The 19,604-nt window shown below is 44.9% G+C and overlaps 1 protein-coding gene across 2 annotated transcripts in view; it reads right to left on the bottom strand.

Moving 5' to 3' along the window:
- Positions 1-19,604, bottom strand: part of ADGRD1 (adhesion G protein-coupled receptor D1) — a 174,403-nt gene that overhangs the window by 59,471 nt on the left and 95,328 nt on the right. The gene's annotated exons all lie outside the window — the stretch shown is intronic.

The raw sequence follows: 19,604 nt of genomic DNA, 5'->3' as shown, positions 1-19,604 counted from the left end.
AAGTGGACAGATCCATCAACAACCCTGTTCCTAGGATTCTCACTCCCCCAGGCTACTCCTGGGTGCCAGCTCGGGGTATCTAGTATCAGCTGCTCCGCCCTCAGCAACACACAGAGGCTTCTCCAAGAATCTTGCCAGGGAGCTCAGGAAGCCAGCAGCTTCATAGGAAACCAGAATAAATGGTATCTAATCAATTCCCAGTCGATAAATCAAGAACCAGAGGCCAAATAGCCAACATCTGTTGGACTGTAGAAAAAACAAGAGAATCCCAGAAGAACATCCACTTCTGCTTCATTGACTATGCTAAAGGCTTTGACTGTGTGGGTCACAACAAACTGTGAAAAATTCTTCAAGAGATGGGAATACCAGACAACCTTACCTGCCTCCTGAGAAACCTGTATGCAGGTCAAGAAGCGACAGTCAGAACCAGACATGAAACAACAGACTGGTTCAAAATTTTGAAAACAGTACATCATGGCTGTATATTGTCACCCTGTTTATTTAACTTATATGCAGAGTACATCATGCGAAATACTGGGCTGGATGAAGCACAAGCTGGAATCAAGATTGCAGGAAGATATATTAACAACCTCAGATATGCAGATGACACCACTCTTATGGCAGAAAGTGAAGAGGAACTAAAGAACCACTTGATGAAAGTGAAAGAGGAGAATGAAAAAGCTGATTTAAAACTCAACATTCAAAAAACGAAGATCATGACATCTGGTCCCATCACTTCATGGCAAATAGATCGGGAAACAATGGAAACAGTGAGAGGCTTTATTTTCTTGGGCTCCAAAATCGCTGCAGATGGTGACTGCAGCCATGAAATTAAAAGACACTTGCTTCTTAGAAGAAAAGCTATGACAAACCTAGACAACATATTAAAAAGCAGAGACATTACTTTGCTAACAATGGTCCATATAATCAAAGCTATGGTTTTTCCAGTAGTCATGTATGGATGTGACAGTTAGACCATAAAGAAGGCTGAGCGCCGAAGAACTGATGTTTTTGAACTGTGATGTTGGAGAAGACTCTTGAGAGCCTCTTGGACTGCAAGGAGATCAAACCAGTCAATTCTAAAGGAAATAAATCCTGAATATTCACTGGAAGGACTGATGCTGAAGCTCTAAAGCTTTGGCCACCTGATGAAAAGAGCTGACTCATTAGAAAAGACTCTGATGCTGGGAAAGATTGACAGCAAGAGGAGAAAGGGACAAAGAGGACAAGATGGTTGGATGGCATCACTGACTCAATAGCCATGAGTTTGAGCAACCTCTCGGAGATAGTAAAGGACAGGGAAGCCTGGAATGCTGCAGTCCATGGGGTTGCAAAGAGTTGGACATGACTGAGTGACTGAATAACAACAACAAAGTGAATATAACAAAAAAGAGACAGACTCACAGATAAAGAGAACAAGTTCAGTGGTTACCACTGGGTAAAGGAAAGGGAGGAGGGGCAATTGGCTTAAAACTGAACATTCGAAAAATAAGATCATGGCATCCGGTCCCATCACTTCATGGCAAACAGAAGGAGAAAAAGTGGAAACAGTGACAGATTTTATTTTCTAGGGTTCCAAAATCAGTGTGGACGATGACAATGACTGCAGCCATGAAATTAAAAGACACTTACTCCTTAGAAGGAAAGCTATGACAAACCTAGACAACGTATTAAAAAGCAAAGATATCACTTTGCTAACAAAGGTTCATATAGTGAAAGCCATAGTTTTTCCAGTAGTCATGTACAGATATGAGAGTTGGACTTTAAAGTAGGCCAAGCACCAAAGAATAAATGCCTTCAAACTGTGGTGCTGAAGAAGACTCTCAAGAGTCCCTTGGACAGCAAGGAGATCAAACCAGGCAATCTTAAAGGAAATCAACTCTGAATATTCATTGGAAGGACTGATGCTGAAGCTGAGGCTCCAATACTTTGGCCACCTGTGGCAAAGAGCTGACTCATTGGAAAAGAGCCTGATGATGGGAAAGTCTGCAGGCAAAAGGAGAAGAGGGCAGTAGAGGATGAAATGGTTAGAGTAACACTTACTTAATGGACATGAATTTGAGCAAACTCTGGGAGACGGTGAAGGACAGGGAAGCCTGGCGTGCTGCAGTCCATGAGGTGGCAGAGAGTTGAACATGACTTAGTGACTGAACAACAACTTAACGTGAATAAAATAAGCTACAAGGAGAAAAAAAATTTTTTAAGACAAAAAAATAAAATAAAATAATAAATAAAAATGAAATAAGCTACAAGGATGGGCTTTCCAGGTGGCATTAGTGGTAAAGAATCTGCCTGCTAATGCAGGAGACACAAGAGATGCAGGTTTGATCCCTGGGTCAGGAAGACCCCTGGAGCAGAAAATGGCAACCCGCTCCAGTATTCTTGCCTGGAAAATTCCATGGACAGAGAAGCCGGGTGGGCTACAGTCCATGAGGTCACAAAGAGTCGGACATGACTGAGCAACTAACACACAAACACAATCTACAAGGATAAACTGTACAACACAGGGAATATAGCCAATATTTTATAATAACTGTAAATGGAGTATAACCTTTAAAAAAAAAAAAAAGAGTGTGATCCCCACAGCAGCCTCAGCATCCCAGGGCCCCATCACAGAATAGAAAACTCTGGGGGTGGGAACAGCCTCTGGGTTTTCACAAGTTCTTCAGGTTCTCACACGAACTTGAGAACCACTAAAAGCTAGCAAGAGGCTTCCTCTTCTGTCCCCTCCTCCTGTCTCAGTCTGCCGTGGCCTTTGTGCTCAGACACAGACAGCCCTGTGGCTGCAACCATTCAGAACCACAGAAGGTGGGGAAATGGCAACATGTGAAGTCGATATACAAATAAAGTCGAAAATAAAGTCGAAAATACAAATAAGAACCTGGTGGTGAGCCCCACTCAGTATCAGCAAAGCTTCCCTGACCCTGAGTAACATCAGACCTCCTCAGGACACCACTAAGTACTCTTCCCCGCTTCCCTCTCCCCGCTGGCGATCACTAGTTTGTTCTCTATATCTGTGAGTCTGCTTCTCTTTTGTTATATTCACTAGTTTGTTGTATTCTCTTAGGTTCCACCTGTAAGTGATATCACACAGTATTTGTCTTCCTCTGTCTGACTTATTCCACTAGCATCGTGCCCTCCATCCATGCTGCTGCAGATGGCAAAATTTCATTCTTTTTTATGGCTGAGTAAGTATTCCAAAGATCTTCACGACCCAGATAATCACGATGGTGTGATCACTCACCTACAGCCAGACATCCTGGGATGTGAAGTCAAGTGGGCCTTAGGAAGCATCACTACGAACAAAGCTAGTGGAGGTGATGGAATTCCAGTTGAGCTATTTCAAATCCTAAAAGATGATGCTGTGAAAGTGCTGCGCTCAATATGTCAGCAGATTTGGAAAACTCAGCAGTGGCCACAGGACTGGAAAAGGTCAGTTTTCATTTCAATCCCAAAGAAAGGGAATGCCAAAGAATGCTCAAACTACTGCACAATTGCACTCATCTCACACACTAATAAAGTAATGCTCAAAATTCTCCAAGCCAGGCTTCAGCAATACGTGAACCGTGAACTTCCAGATGTTCAAGCTGGTTTTAGAAAAGGCAGAGGAACCAGACACCAAATTGCCAACATCCGTTGGATCATCAAAAAGGCAAAAGAGTTCCAGAAAAACACCCATTTCTGCTTTATTGACTATGCCAAAGCCTTTGACTGTGTGGATCACAATAAACTGTGGAAAATTCTGAAAGAGATGGGCATACCGGACCACCTGATCTGCCTCTTGAGAAACCTGTATGCAGGTCAGGAAGCAACAGTTAGAACTGGACATGGAACAACAGACTGGTTCCAAATAGGAAAAGGAGTACGTCAAGGCTATATATTGTCACGCTGCTTATTTAACTTATATGCAGAGTACATCATGCAAAATGCCAGGCTGGATGAAGCACAAGCTGGCATCAAGATTGCCGGGAGAAATATCAATAACCTCAGATATGCAGATGACACCACCCTTATGGCAGAAAGTGAAGAAGAACTAAAGAGCCTCTTGATGAAAGTCAAAGAGGAGAGTGAAAAAGTTGGCTTAAAGCTCAACATTCAGAAAACTAAGATCATGGCATCAGATCCCATCACTTCATGGCAAATAGATGGAGAAACAGTGGAAACAGCGGCTGACTTTATTTTGGGGGGCTCCAAAATCACTGCAGATGGTGACTGCAGCCATGAAATTAAAAGACGCTTACTCCTTGGAAGGAAAGTTATGACCAACCTCGACAGCATATTAAAAAGCAGAGACATTACTTTGTCAACAAAGGTCCATCTAGTCAAGGCTATGGTTTTTCCAGTGGTCGTGTATGGATGTGAGAGTTGGACTACAAAGAAAGCTGAGCACTGAAGAATTGATGCTTTTGAACTGTGGTGTTGGAGAAGACTCCTGAGAGTCCCTTGGACTGCAAGGAGATCCAACCAGTCCATCCTAAAGGAAATCAGTATTGGGCGTTCATTGGAAGGACTGATGTTGAAGCTGAAACTCCAATTTTTGGCCACCTGATGCGAAGAGCTGACTCATTTGAAAAGACTGTGATGCTGGGAAAGATTGAGGGCAGGAGGAGAAAGGGACGACAGAGGATGAGGTGGTTAGATGGCATTACCAACTCAATGGACGAGTTTGGGTAAACTCCAGGAGTTGGTGATGGACAGGGAGGCCTGGTGTGCTGTGGTTCATGGGGTCGAAAAGAGTCGGAAACGACTCAGCGACTGAACTGAACACGTTCCATTGTGTATATATACCACATTTCCTTTATCCATTCGTTAATAAACACTTCCATACCCTGGAGATTGTAAATGCTGCTGTGAACATTGGGGTGTGTGTATCTTTTCAAATTAGTGCTCTGAGGGTTCTTTTTCAGACATCACCCAGGAGTGGAATTTCTGGGTCATATATATGGCAGTTCTCACTTTCAGTTTTTTAAGGAATCTCTGTACTATTTTCTGATTCAATGAACATGAACTTGGGTGAACTCTGGGAGATGGTGAGAGACAGGAAGGCCTGGTGTGCTGCAGTCCATGGGGTTGCAAAGAGTCAGACACAACTTAGTGACTGAACAACAACATACTATTTTCCCCAGTGACTGCACCAATTCTCACCAACAGTGTATTCCCTTTCCTCCACATGCTCATTGGGTATTTGTGATATTTTTTGATGATGGCCATTTTCTGACAGGTGTGACGTGACAGATCCTCAAGGTTTGGATCTACATTTCTCTGCTGACTTGAGATGTTAGGCATCTTTTCACATGCCTGTTGACCATCTGCATTTCCTCTTTGGAAAAACATCTATTCAGTTCTTCTGCCTATTTTTAAATCAGTTGTTTTTTTTAATGTCAAATTGTGTGAGCTGTTTGGATACATTGGATATTAACCCCCTATCAGCCACATCATTTGCAAATACCTCTTCTCCTTCAGTAGGTGGTCTTTCCATTTGGTCATGGCTTCCTTGGCCGTGCAAAAGCTTTTAAGTTTAATTAGGTCCCATTTGTTTACTATGTGCCATTTTTAAACAAGGAATGCATTTGTGTGATGCTTGTGTAATGGAATAAATGTTAGGGCAGCCAGGACTAGAAGGAGCAAGCCAGCAATGTTGTCCGAGGCCCTGAGGGCTTCCCCAGGAAGAGGAGCCACCCCTTCCCTCATCGCCAGCCCCGCTCTGAGCGCAAGGAAGTATCTCCACGTGGGAGCGGCACAGAGACTGGAGCCCTGACCCTCTGACTCTGGACCTAAATCACTCTTCAAGGGGAATTTAAAAATCAGGCGCAACCCAGAAGCCAAGCTCCTGTGTGGTCGGCAGGGTGGAGAGCAGACGACGGCGCTCCCCGGGATCCGGGGCCAGGATCACACCCGAAACAGGAAACCCCGTCTGGGTTCCTCCCGGCTGGGCTCCTGCGATGGGAAAAGCAGATCCCCTCCTTCTGTTTGGAATCTGCAGCCAAAATGGAACAAAGGCTCTCAGCACGCCTCCAGGAAAGACTAGACAGTTCCCAGGAGCACGATAGGAAGGAAGGGTGTGTGTGCTGCCTGAGAAAGGAGGGCAGGTCGGCCAGGTCATGGCTCACTTTCCCAGAGAGATGTGGGAGATGCTGTCCGGCCATCATGAAAACCATCCCCACCAGTCATCCCAGGACCCAGGAAACGGGGGTCCCCATCGGGAGTGGGGAGAAGCAGCAGCCACCTTGACCTCCTCCTCTCTGGGCCCTGAGGCCGAGGACCTTGCAGAGCCCTGTGGTCCACAGGGAAAGCCTGATTCTTCACCAGACATCTCTTCCTAAGCACTTAAGTCCCATGGGGAAAGGCTACACAGGCCCCGGGGAACGTCTCCTATGAGATCTGATACTCCCGCAAACAACCATAAGGGTTTCCCATTTGGGGAGAAGCAAGTGGGATTAATCAGATGTTCACCATCTGCTGCAGGTCCGGCAAGAGGTCTCCATCTGAGAGACACACCTTAGAAGAGAGAAAATCTACCCCACAGCAGTCTATGAATGTTCCTCATTTAGAAACTTGCTTGCTTTTCATTCAAGGACAGTTGCCCCTGTGTATTCATGGGGGACTTGTTCTAGGACCCCTGAGGACACCCAAATCCATGGACGCGCAAGTGCCTTATACAAAATGGTATGGCTTTTGCATATAACCTACACACATCCTCCTGTATACTTTTTTTTTTAAATCTTAGATTGGCTTTATTGAAAACCATTGAAAATTTTAACCACAGAATAATCAGTATAGAGTCTATTCACTGAGTGCCTATTATGGATTGAACATGGTAGATGAGTACTTACAACTTTTAATTCACAACACGCTCTGAAGTAGGAATCATTACTCCCACTTTATATATTAGAAAAGATCATTTGCTTAAAATCTCAGGAGAGCATCTGAAAATGTCAGTGATTCAGCCAGGGCTTCACGCTATTGATACCTGTCTGTAAGACACATTATCCCACCAGCACCCTCATGAAATTCTTAATAATTAAGAGATGAACTATAAAACAATAAAATTCAAAAGCTACATCATATCCATGTCACTTTCTATATCGTTTTGGGCTTTTGCCCTGTGCCACTGGGCATCTGTTTCTTTGGGGGCTGTTTTGGTTTTTTGTTTGTGGTCAGATAGAGGATTTTTTGTTTGTTTGTGGTCAGATAGAGGCATGCTGCAGTCCATGGGGTTGCAAAGGGTCAGACACGACTGAGCAACTAAACAACAGAGGCCCTTCAAATGAGATGAGAGCATCACTTGCCGGACTGCCCTCTAACCAGGAGGCAGGATCTGCTCATTCCTATCCCAGTTGCTGTGGAACTGGTCACAAGCAAGGTCAGGGCCTTCCTTTATCATCTCCTAGGCAGAGAGGACAGTATACTTGGAGGGGGTGGGGAGCAGGTAGAGTTGCTTTACGATGCTGTGTTACTTTCTGCTATATAATAACGTGAGTTGCCTATATGTATACATATATCCCCTCCCCTCATGGACCTCCCTCCCAACCCCCATCCCACCCTCTAGGTCATCACAGAGCACCAAGCTGAGCTCCCTCTGTTATGCAGCAGCTTCCCTCTAGCTGTCTGTTTCACACGTGGTGGTGAACAAATGTCAATGCTACTCTCTCCGTTTGTCCCACCCTCTCCATCCCCCCCTATGTCCACATGTCAGTTCTGTATGTGCGCGTCTCTATTTCTACCCTGCAAGAAGTGGTTCATCTGTACCATTTTTCTAGATGCCACATGTATGTGTTAATATACGAGATTTGTTTTTCTCTTTCTGCTTTACTTCACTCTTCATGACAGACCCTAGGTTCATTCATCTTTCAACAAATGACCCGGTTTTGTTTCTTTTATGGCTGAGTAATATTCCACTGTATATATGTACCACATCTTCTTTATTCATTCATCTGCTGATAGACATTTATATTCTTTCCGTGTCTTGGCTATTGAGAATAGTGCTGCAGTGAACACCGGGATGCAAGCGTCTTTTTGAATTATGGGTCCTCTCAGGTTTATGCCCAGCAGTGGGACTGCTGAGTCACATGGTAGTTCTATTTTTATGTTTTTAAGGAACCTCCATAGTGTTCTCCACAGTGGCTGTATCAGCTTACATTCCCATTAACTGAACAAGAGGGCTCCCTTTTCTTCATACCCTCTCCAGCATTTATTGTTTGTAGATACTTTTGATGATGGCCATTCTGACCAGTGTGAGGTGACACCTCATTGTAGTTTTGATCTGCATTTCTCTAGTAATTAGTGAGAAATGGGCTGTTTCCCACCTTATCAATAAACAAGGATGTTACCACTATCAGCAATTCCGGCCCTCCAAATGTGAGCTTCTGAGCCCAGAGGGGGCCCAGGAAGAATGAGGCTTGTGATTTGGCAGCCATCAAGCTGCAGCCACTCCCTACTGTGAGCCGAGGAGCTTGGGGCTACAAAAAAACCAGGATGCTGGCCCCGGAGAGCTGAGATGCATACAAAAGGAACGATTTCAGTAAGCCCAGACTCTTACATCTTCCCATACATAGAAAAGTGCTAAATTCCTTAACTTGAGATATCTGGTTTTCCTCAATATCTGTTCTTCAACCTACCTGTCCCTTGTTGCCAACGTCTATATAACCTGACTCCTTCCCACCACCTCCTCAGAACAGTTCTCTTGGGGTCACTTGAGATGCTGTCTCCCAGGCTTGGAAGTCCTAAAATTTCCCACCAGATAAAACATAACTCTCAACTTTTAGGTTGTGACTATTTTTTCTAGTCGACATTAGTGATGTTGAGCATCTAATCAAATAATACATTAAAAAAAAGACAACAAAGACACAACAACCCAAAACCTATGGGGTGCAGCAAAAACAGTTTTAAGAGAGAAGTTTATAACAATTCAATCCTACCTCAAGAAATAAGTCTCAAATAAACAACCTAACTTTATACCTAAAGCAACTAGAGAAAGAAGAACAAACCAAACCCAAAGTTAGTAGAAGGAAAGAAATCATAAAAGTCAGCACAAAAATGAAACAGAAATGAAGAAAACATTGGCAAAAATTAATGAAACTAGGACTTCCCTGGTGGCCATGTGGTTAAGAATCTACCTTCCATTGCAGGGGACATGAGTCTGGGCCCCAGTCAGAGAGCTAAGATTTCACATGCCTCGGGGCCAAAAAACAAAAACATAAAACAGAAGCAATATTGTAACAAATTCAATAAAGACTGTAAAAATGGTCTATATGAAAAAAAAAATTCTTTAAAAAAAAAATCAATGAAACTAAAAGCTGATTCTTTGAGAAGATAAACAAAATTGATAAACCTTTAGCCAGACCCATCAAGAAAAGAGAGAGTTCAAATCAATAAAGTTAAGAGATGAAAAAGAAGAAATTGCAACTGACACCACAAAAATACAAAGGATCATAAAAGACTACTACAAGCATGCATAGGCCAATAAAATGGACAACCTGGAAGAAATGGACAAATTCTTAGAAAGGTACAAATTTCCAAGACTGAACCAAAAAGAAATAGGAGATACAAACAGACAAATCACATGTAATGAAACTGTAATTAAAAATCTTCCAACAAAGTCCAGAACCAGTTGACTTCACAGGCAAATTCCATCAAACATTTAAAGAGATAACGCCTACCCTTCTCAAACTCTTCCAAAAACTGCAGAGAAAAGAACACTCTCAAGTTCAGTCTATGAGGTCACCATCATCCTGATACCAAAACCAGACAAAGATATCACACACAAAAAAAGAAAATTACTGACCAATATCACTGACAAACATAGACACGAAAATCCTCAACAAAACACTGGCAAACAGAATCCCACATTAAACAGAACACATAAAAAGGATCATACACTATGATCAAGTGGGATTTATCCCCTGGATGCACGGATTCCTCAAAATATGCAACTCCCATATACTTTAAATCATCTGTAGATTATGTATAACCCTAATACAATGTAAAGGAGAAGACAATGGCAACCCACTCCAGAACTCTTGCCTGGAAAATCCCATGGACGGAGGAGCCTGGTGGGCTGCAGCCCATGGGGTTGCTGGGAGTCGGACACAACTGAGCGACTTCACTTTCACTTTTCACTTTCATGCGTTGGAGAAGGAAATGGCAACCCACTCCAGTATTCTTGCCTGGAGAATCCCAGGGACGGGGGAGCCTGGTGGGCTGCCGTCTATGGGGTCGCATAGAGTTGGACACGACTGAAGTGACTTAGCAGCAGCAATACAATGTAAATGCTATGTAAATAGTTGTCAGTGCATGGAAAATTGATATTCTTTTTTGGAACTTTCTGAAATTTTTTTCCAATATTTCCCATCTGAGTTTGGCTGTTTCTATGGATGTGGAACTGGCAGATATGGAGGGCTGACTGTATATAGTTTAACTTATGCATTAGTTGGAAGAACACTTGTTTATCGCTCTGCCAAGCAACCCACATGGAGCACTATGTCCCTTAATTTGACGCTTAGTAAAGCAATGGTGGACCAGAAAGGAGTCTGAGCACCAAAGAATTGATGCTTTTGAACTGTGGTGCTAGAGAAGACTCTTGAGAGTCCCTCGCACAGCAAGGAGATCAAACCAGTCAATCCTAAAGGAAATCAACCCTGAATACTCATTGTAAGGACTGAGGCTGAAGCTGAAGCTCCAAGACTTTGGCCACCTGATGCAAAGAGCTGACTCATTGGAAAAGACTCTGATGCTGGAAAAGATTGAAGGCAGGAGGAGAAGGGGATGACAGAGGATGAGATGGTTAGATGGTATCACCAATTCAATGGATGTGAACTTGAGCAAATTCCGGTAGACGGTGAAGGACAGGGAAGCCTGGCATGCTGCAGTCCATGGGATCTCAAAGAGTTGGACATGACTGAGCCACTGGACAATAGAAGCAATGGCAGGGGTCTTAGGGCACCCCCGCCCCCCACCCAGAGCTGCAGGCCTGTGTGCACGGCTGTTAGTTAGTAGGAGGCCTGGAGCAGCCCCCTATGCTGTTCACCCTCCTCTCTGACCAGGCTCATCTCATGAGCCACAGGCCAGACCTCTGCATGGCTGAAATGTATCCCCACTTTATGGAAACAAGAATGACAGAGGTAATGTTGAGTGGGGGATGACAGGGGACACCCTTCATCCAGCCTCAGCCTTCTGGAATTTTCAGGTATTTCTTTCACTCACAGAATCACAGGCAGCACAGCACAGCAGAGGCAGCCCCTCCTGAAGATGGTAAGACAGATTCCAGCACTGGCAGGATCAGGGCAAGGCAGGGCCCCACGAAAGAGACCCCTGAGATTCACCTCTGGACGGGAAGACCAAGGCAGCCTGGTGGGTTGAGTTGCACAAAGGCTGAGGGTGAAAGTTCAGGTGGGATGAGAAACTGAGACCTTTGACCGCATGGAGCAGGGCATCAGGGAGGCTCTTCGGCTCCAGCACCCGACTCCAGCACCATCTGCACTGGGCTCTGCCCTTTCTGGCTCCCAGGAGGAGTGGGCTGTGCCTGGGGCACTGAGGACCCACAGGCACTGCACTCAGACCCTCCCAAGATCCCTCAGTGTGTGATCAGCTCATCAGGGGCCCTTAACCACGGCCCCCAGGCTCTCTCCATTCAAATGCTGCCTGAATCCCCATCTCCACTAACCCTTCCAGGCGCACCAGCCAATAGAAGCTCCTGTGGGCTTAAGTTTGTCTGTCCTGTCTGTGGACAGACACATCCTGACCACATCCTGATGCACGGATGGCCCCGGAGGCACTAACACACACTTGTTCTCATCCTCAGAGGACGGCTGGGCCTCAGTTCAGATGGACCCCAGCCTCAGGACCTGCCTCTTCCCTCCATGTGCAGCTGAGCACAGCTGCAGACACTGGGAGGGGGCTTGTGCGGGACACACCAGCACACCCACAGCCATCAGGCGCGGGTCAGGGATGCCCACCAAGGACCCCATCCAGAGGCCTGGGGAAGGCAGAGTCCCACACCTGCAGGAAACGAGTTTTTCCGGCTTCACTGCCCCCATGGAGTTCTGGGCCCAGGGGCAGGTTTGGTGACAGAAGGGAATTAAATTCTAAATGTGATCCTCTGTGATCTCCAGACCCAAGTCCTCTCTCCTCTGTTAAACCTCACAGGTCCAGTATGAGGCCCCTGGCCTCCTGATTCTCACATTCACGGTTTATATTCAGTGTGTAAACCTGCAAGGCAGGTGAGGGAAACATGCAGAGAGAAAATTGCTTTGCTGCTTCCAGCAAAAAAAAAAAAAAAAAAAGGAAAAATCCCACGAACTTACACGGGAATCTGGAATTAGAACAGCCTGCTTCAAATTGAACAGAAAATGTTCTCACATCATCCCCATGGCCCAGGTAACACGAATCAGGAAGGTCTCAGTGGACAATGTGCTGACATGAGCTATACACATCCCCAGGCCTGTTCCTGCATATGGCATTTACCACTGTGATGTCTCAGAGAGCACAGAGATGGGTCCCAGGGAAGGCAGAGTGCAGGGCGGAAAACAGAAGTAGGAAGAGGCAGGAATGTGTAGGGATGAGGGCAGCTGTGAGCTCTTGTCAGCCTGGAGGTTGGAGTTCTTTCTAAAAGTCCCCATCCCTATTTCACATGAATGGGCTGCAAAGATTCTTGTTCTTTGTTGTTGTTGGGATGAGCAGGAGTTACTCTCTAGCTGCAGTCCCCAGGCTTCTGATTATGGTGGGTTCTCTTGTTGCGGAGCATGAGCTCCAGGGCATGCAGGCTCAGTAGTTGAGGTGTTTGGGCTTAGCTGCCCCGTGGCCTGTGGGATCTTCCCGGACCGGGGATGGAACTCGAGTCCCCTGCATTGGGAGGCGGATTCTTAACCACTGGGCCACCAGGGAAGTCCAGATTCTTGCCTTTAAAACACAAGGAAAACCTTATGTTGAGCCACACACTCAGGACTATTTGATGCTAGACGTCTTGTTTATTTGTGGCTCTCAAGAGTCTGGGGTCACTACATAGGTTTGCTTACAGTTTGATTCAAATATAAAAGAACCAAGGCAACTGTCTCAGATCCCTAATGTTTATTCCCACCTCCCTCCTCACCCGCTTATTCCCCCCTCAAGTTAACCACAAAGACAGCAAGTGTCCCCAGAAAACCCCCAGGGAACGGTGCCTCACAGACCTCAGAGCCAGGCCAGCTATACCTAAAGGGGGCACCTTGACCCTGAAGGGTTTAAATCCCAAAGGAAAAAAAAAAAAAGGAAAAAATAAATAAATAAATCCCAAAGGAGACCCTTTTTTCCCTCTCCTTTCTAATCCAGGAGGGGAGAGTGGAAGACACCTAAGGAATTGTTTGAATTAGGACAAGTTCACTCAAGTAGCAAAAATGTCTTTTCAATGGAAAACATGAAATCCTTGTTTTTCTGGGATCATCTCTACCCATGAGAAAATATATGCTTTAAAAAAAAAGAGATAAATGCCATTATTTTTCTTACAGTGCCTCAAAATACATTCTGTATGTGCCCACGAGCCTGAGCTAACGACATCGTTGTAATATACAGGGTGGATTTTCAGAAAGAAAATGAGTTATAAAGACACAGCCTGACAGTCAGCAAGTAGATGAATAGGAGAGAGCAGAGATCCAGAGGCAGCTCCACACAAGTCCAGTGAACTGGCGTTTGACAAAAGAGCAAAAGTAATTAAATGAAGGAAGACAAGTTATTTCACTAAATAATGCCAAAGCAACGGGACATCCATAGGACAATAAGTTGATCAATAACCCAACCTAAATCCTAACCTTACTCAAAAATTAACAGAAAATAGATCCTACATTAAATGGATTTTTTAAGGTAATTTTTATTTATCTATTTATTTTTGGCTGTGCTGAGTCTTCACGGTTGTGCAGGTTTTTCTCTAGTTGTGGCAAAGAGGGTTACTCCCAAGTTGCGGTGTGCCGGCTTCTCCTTGCAGTGGCCTCCCTTGTTGCAGAGCACGGTCCCTAGGACAAGTGGGCTTCAGTAGTTGCCGCACATGGGCTCAGTAGTCATACTTCCCTGGCCTCTAGAGTGCAGGCTGAGTAGCTGGGGCACAGGGGCTTAGCTGCTCCGTGGCATGTGGGGTCTTCCCGGACCAGGGGTAGAACCCATGTCCCCCTGCATGGGCAGGTGGATTCTTTACCACTGAGCCACCAGAGAAGCCCTTCATTAAATGTAAAACATAAAACTATAAAACACTTAGAAGATAACAGGAGAAAATCTTCAGTTCCTAGAGTTCATTAAAGAGTACTGAGCTATGACACCAAAAATACATTCCATAAAATTGAAAAATAAATACATCGGGTTTCATAAAAACTTAAAACTTCACACTCTGTGGAAGACCCTGTTAAGAGGATAAAAAGATGAACTACAGCCTAGGAGAAAATATTTACAAACCACACATCTGACAGAGGAGTCATATCAAGCATACATAGAGGATTCTCAAAATTCAATTGTTAAAAAAAAAAAAAACAAAGAATCCAGTTAGAAAAGGGAGGAAAGGCATGAACAGACATTTCACTGAAGAGGATACACAGACGGCAAATAATCAGAAGACAAGATTTTCAGCATCACTAACCCTCAGGGAAATTCAAATTCAGACTACAATGAGAACAACTAAAATAAAAGACTGAACCAAACACTGGCAAAGATGCAGAGAAACTAAATCGCTCATACATTGCTGGTGGGAATGTGAGATGGCACAGCCACTCTAAAAAAGAGTTTGGAAGTTTTAAGAAATATTGAAAATACTTATCCTATGATCCTGCAATTGTACTCCTGGGAATCTACCCCAGAGAAATAGAAACTACTTCCACGCAAGAACCCATACACGATTCTTCACAATGGCTTTACTTGTAATAATCAAAAACAGGTAACAACTAAAACATCCCTCAGTGGGTGACTGGCTAAATACACCACTGTTTATCTAGACCCCAGATGACTATTCGGCCAAAAAGGTTTAAGCTAGTGATACATGTGACAGTTTGCATGGATCTCATGGGCATTAGCTTGAGTGAAGAAAGCCAGTTTCAAAAGGCGACATCTGTATGCTACCCTTTTCAAAATGACAAAACCACAAAGATGGAAAACAGATCATTGGTTGCCAGGAGTGAGGAATGGTGAGGGGAAGGAAGTACAACCAAAGGAGATGTTTTGGTTGGTGAGATGGTTCTGCACCTTGATTTCAGTGATGTTCTGGTGAATCAAGCATTATTCCAAAACAAATGGTTTTAAAAACCTATTTTCAGGGCAGGAATAGAGATGCAGATGTAGAAAACAGATGTGTGGACCCAGTGTTGTGGAGGAAAGTGGGGGGATGGATTGGGAGGTTGAGACCGACATATATACATGGCCATCTCTATAAATAGACATGAATAGATAGCAGTGGGATAGTCCAGTACAGTCTGATGTATAGCAGGGAGCTCAGCTCCACAGCTCTGTGATGACCTAGATGGGTGGGATGGGGCGGCTGTAGAGAGGGTCAAGAGGGAGGGGTTACATGTATACATAGAACTGATTCACTTTGTTAAACAGCAGAAACTAACATCACATTGCAAAACAACTCTACCCCAATTAAAAAAAAAAAAAAGTTAAACTAGCATCAGATCAGCGATCACCCAGCCAAACTTTCTAGCTGGAATAAACACAACTCAAGCAGGAGATAAAATGTCCCCAACCATTAAGCCGGGGATTTTAATATTTAAGCCTCATTTTGATTAGCTGAAATCTGCAGAGGAACACAGAAGTTTTTCAGTAAGGCAGCCAAGGGGATCAAGGGTGATAGACTGTTACTCTCCTTGTTGGGGACAATACTACCAGATTGGTAATTATCCTCCCTTCCTCCCAGCACCTTGGATCTCAACTATTTGTCACCACGTCCCAGGCAAGCCCAGCACAGACAGATGCAGGCAGACCCAGGCGTAGGCTGCGTAGGCTCCCTCACTTCCTCCCTGGGGCCTCCTTCCATCTCCCGGGGCCCTGGTTGCTACATTAACGCCCCTCTTTGCATCCTGAGATGTGTGTGTTCTTCCCACTTTGAAGCACAAGTATCTCTTGTGTGGTCTGGGCCAGAACAAAGGGAAGCGATGGCCCCGCAGAGGGTCGATCCACAGGCTTCCGTGCCCCGCTCCTCCACGTCAGAGTCCATCCACACCCACATCAAAGTGGTCAGCTTTTGCCCCCAGGTCTCCTTCTGGAAAATTTTTCTTCCCACATGCCTCTTGCTCATAGAATATTTGTGTTATAAATTTTTTCCCTGGATACCTGGGTTGAATTTTTCAAAGATATTTCACAAACTTTAATGTTATTTGAACTGTGATACAAGAAGGGAAAAAAGAAGCTAGACTTAAAATACAGCTTCAACACTGATCTGTTTGATCTTCCTCAAATGAACTTACTGCCCTTCCCTCCTGCCCTGACAACGTTCTCGAAGGGAAAAGGAAGGGCGGTGGTCCCTAAATCAATCGACCACATCAGTTCTTGCTCTCACCCCGTGGAATGTTTTCCTACAGCCTGAAAAGCTTCCAGAACTATAAACTCAACTATAACCTCGAATGTAACTCTGAAAAGAGTTTTCAATCAAAACAGATAAACGGTGCCTCATGTATATGCATCCTCAGATGGGAGGGAGAAATATAATTTTCATATTACGAACTACAAAGCAGAACTCTCAACATAAAAACTTTTAGGATTTGCACATAATCAGGAAATTTCAATTACAGGTATGCCCCTGGGGGTCACATGGGAGGGTCCCAGGGAGTGTAATACTTTAATTTCTATGCAAATAACAAGATGGGTTTAAAGGTTATAAAAATCTGATCTGTTTTACAGCCTGGTTCTGTGGCTGTTAATAATAATAAATCAGGTTTGCAGCCTTGAACCCTCTAATAAACCACATTAAAATGATGTTATTTTTCATGAATGAAGAGCAATTTTACTTAGAAAAGAAAGTAGGAGTTTAGAAGCCAGCAATTTGCATTCTTGAACAGCCTAAGAACTCTCTTCCGTGTGCCCTGTGAGACATTCCTGTTAATCATCTTTGCTTCCCACTTTCCTGTTTGCTATTCTATTTTGTTAGTTCATATATTATATATGAAAGTGACAGTGAAAGTCACTCAGTTGTGTCCGACTCTTTGTGATCCCATGGATTATACAGTCCGTGAAATTCTCCAGGCCAGAATACTGGAGTGGGTAGCTTTTCCCTTCTCTAAGGGATCTTCCCAACCCAGGGATTGAACCCAGGTCTCCCACACTGAAGGCAGATTCTTTACCAGTTGAGCCACAAAGGAAACCCAGAATACTGGAGTGGGTAGCCTATCCCTTCTCCAGGGAATCTTCCTGACCCAGGAATCGAACCAGGATCTCCTGCATTGCAGGCAGATTCTTTACCAACTGAGCTATCAAGGAAGCCATACAGTTTAACCCAAATTTCCCCAGGCCTTAAGCTCACACATGCAAAAAAATCCTTTTCTTAAGGCAAGAGAGAATGCGTAAAACCTTTCCCTTGAAGTTCTCTTCCCACGTATTAAAAGACTACCTTTGAAAAGGGTAAAACCATGACTCTCAAACAGATAAATTGGGTTGGCCAAAAAGTTCATTTGAGTTTTTCCATATGATGTTGTGGAATTAAAATGAACTGTTGTTGTTGTTTAGTGGCTAAGTCATGTCCAACTCTGCAACCCCATGGACTATAGCCCACCAGGCTCCTCTGTCCATGGGATTTCCCAGGCAAGAATGCTGGAGTGGGTTGCCATTTCCTCCTAAAGGGATCTTCCAGACCCAGGGATCCAACCCAAGTCTCTTGCATGGTCAGGCGTATTCTTTACCATCTGAGCCAGCAGGGAAGCCATATAAAATGAATATCTATAAACTATATTGTCTAATTCATTAATGAATGAAGCAATCATTAAATGTTAGTATCACTTCAAAGGAAAATTCAAAGAATCATGCATCTATGAGACCATCAGGAACACTGAAATAAATTTGCTTAATAGATACAAAACTGACAAAATGGTGTCACAATCCACAGGGATATTAATCATCTCGCTGACACTCTGTCTCTGCCAGACAACATTTGCATTTCAATGGAAAGAATTAAAGATTTCTATGTGAACAGTTCACAGAAAATGATTTTGTAAGCCAGATCCCAAAGGTCCTAAAATATGAACATGACCAATTACTTGTGAAATGAACACCTGTCATTCTCACGGTATAAAAGTCATTTGAGACTTTCTTTCCCAAACCACCATGTTTGCTTCTACACAAGGCTCTTAAAGATAAACATCTACCTGATCTGGCATAGTACTTTGCTAGAATTTAGCAGAACCAAGAAGCCTTTCCAAGGGGGGAAAAAAAAACAAAACAAAACACTTCTCATTTGTCATGACATAAATATGACAAAAAGGAAGATGCAAATGTGAGTGCACAGGACAACGAAAGAAAGAGCCAGCAGTCGGCAGTGAGGAAGGGATCCGGTCAGTGAACACTCTTGGTTCTGCCGTGACAGCGGCGGTGCCATGCAGAATGTCAGAAAGGCAAATGCAAGAAAGACTGGAAACGATGCTCTAGAAAACCTACACCCAACAGGGGAGGTCTCAGTGCCTGAATCGGAGAGAGAACAGGCCCAGGCTCTGCATATGAGGGGGCCATGTGGCTGGTGGAGTGTCCCCCAGGTGAGTTCTGTGCTTCGAACAAGGGCTGAGATGCCTGGGGCTTGGCTCCTGAATGCACCTCGCAGGGAGCCCTCAGTCCACGACAGATTAGCCGGACCATCAGCCGGTCCAGTGGGTGATGTCACACTGTCCTTCACCCCTCCAGAGGCTCCTATGATCCCTAAAGAGTTCCTGAACCATCTTCCTGGCTCAATTCCATAAAGCCACCAAGAAAGGATAGTGCCCTCGATTCCCATTATTTTGGATGCTCGGAATCTGTCCTCACACCTCTCCGTTTCCCCCGACTTCACTCTAGTGGGTCTCTCCTCGCTCTCCCTCTTTCTCCGCAGCTCCATGTGAGCTGGGTCTAAGCTAATCCGTGTACCTTCACCTCCTGACCATTCACTGAAAGAGAAGTCCGTCGGCCCCCAGAGGAGGAAAGCCCTGGAAGTGCCGCTGGCTCTTCTGTGATGGCCAACAGGAGCCGTCACTCTGCCTCCACAAAGACCAGTGCTCCTGCCCCAAGCTGAAGGTGTGCTGAGTCCAGGCACAGATGAGAGAGATGAATGAGTGACTACAGCGGTCGGTGGAGTGCCAGGAGGCTAGGCAGGAGCACCCCCAGAACAGCTCAGGACCCCAGGCCTTCCAGAGCTGAACTCAGCGCAGGCTCTCGGGCCCTCCTGCAGCTGCAGCCCTACCTGTCTCCTCCAGCCCTTGAGCTGGCTTCTGGGATGAGACTCAGAGCGGCCAGACATGGAATGTGAGCATCTGGGCAGAGGTGGCCACCTCCAGAGGGCGTCACTTACAGGCAAAGCTTTTCCAGCATATGTTGTGGGCAGTGACCTCCCTCAGCTCTGCTCCTGGGACCCCCTCCCCTCCTGACACCTTGTCTTTCTTGGCCATACCAACAGACACCAGGAGTCATCTGGAAATTCT

The sequence above is a fragment of the Dama dama genome, chromosome 5, assembly GCF_033118175.1.
Source record: "Dama dama isolate Ldn47 chromosome 5, ASM3311817v1, whole genome shotgun sequence".
Classification (NCBI taxonomy): Eukaryota; Metazoa; Chordata; class Mammalia; order Artiodactyla; family Cervidae; genus Dama; species Dama dama.
This window is presented reverse-complemented; position numbering and strand designations above follow the sequence as displayed.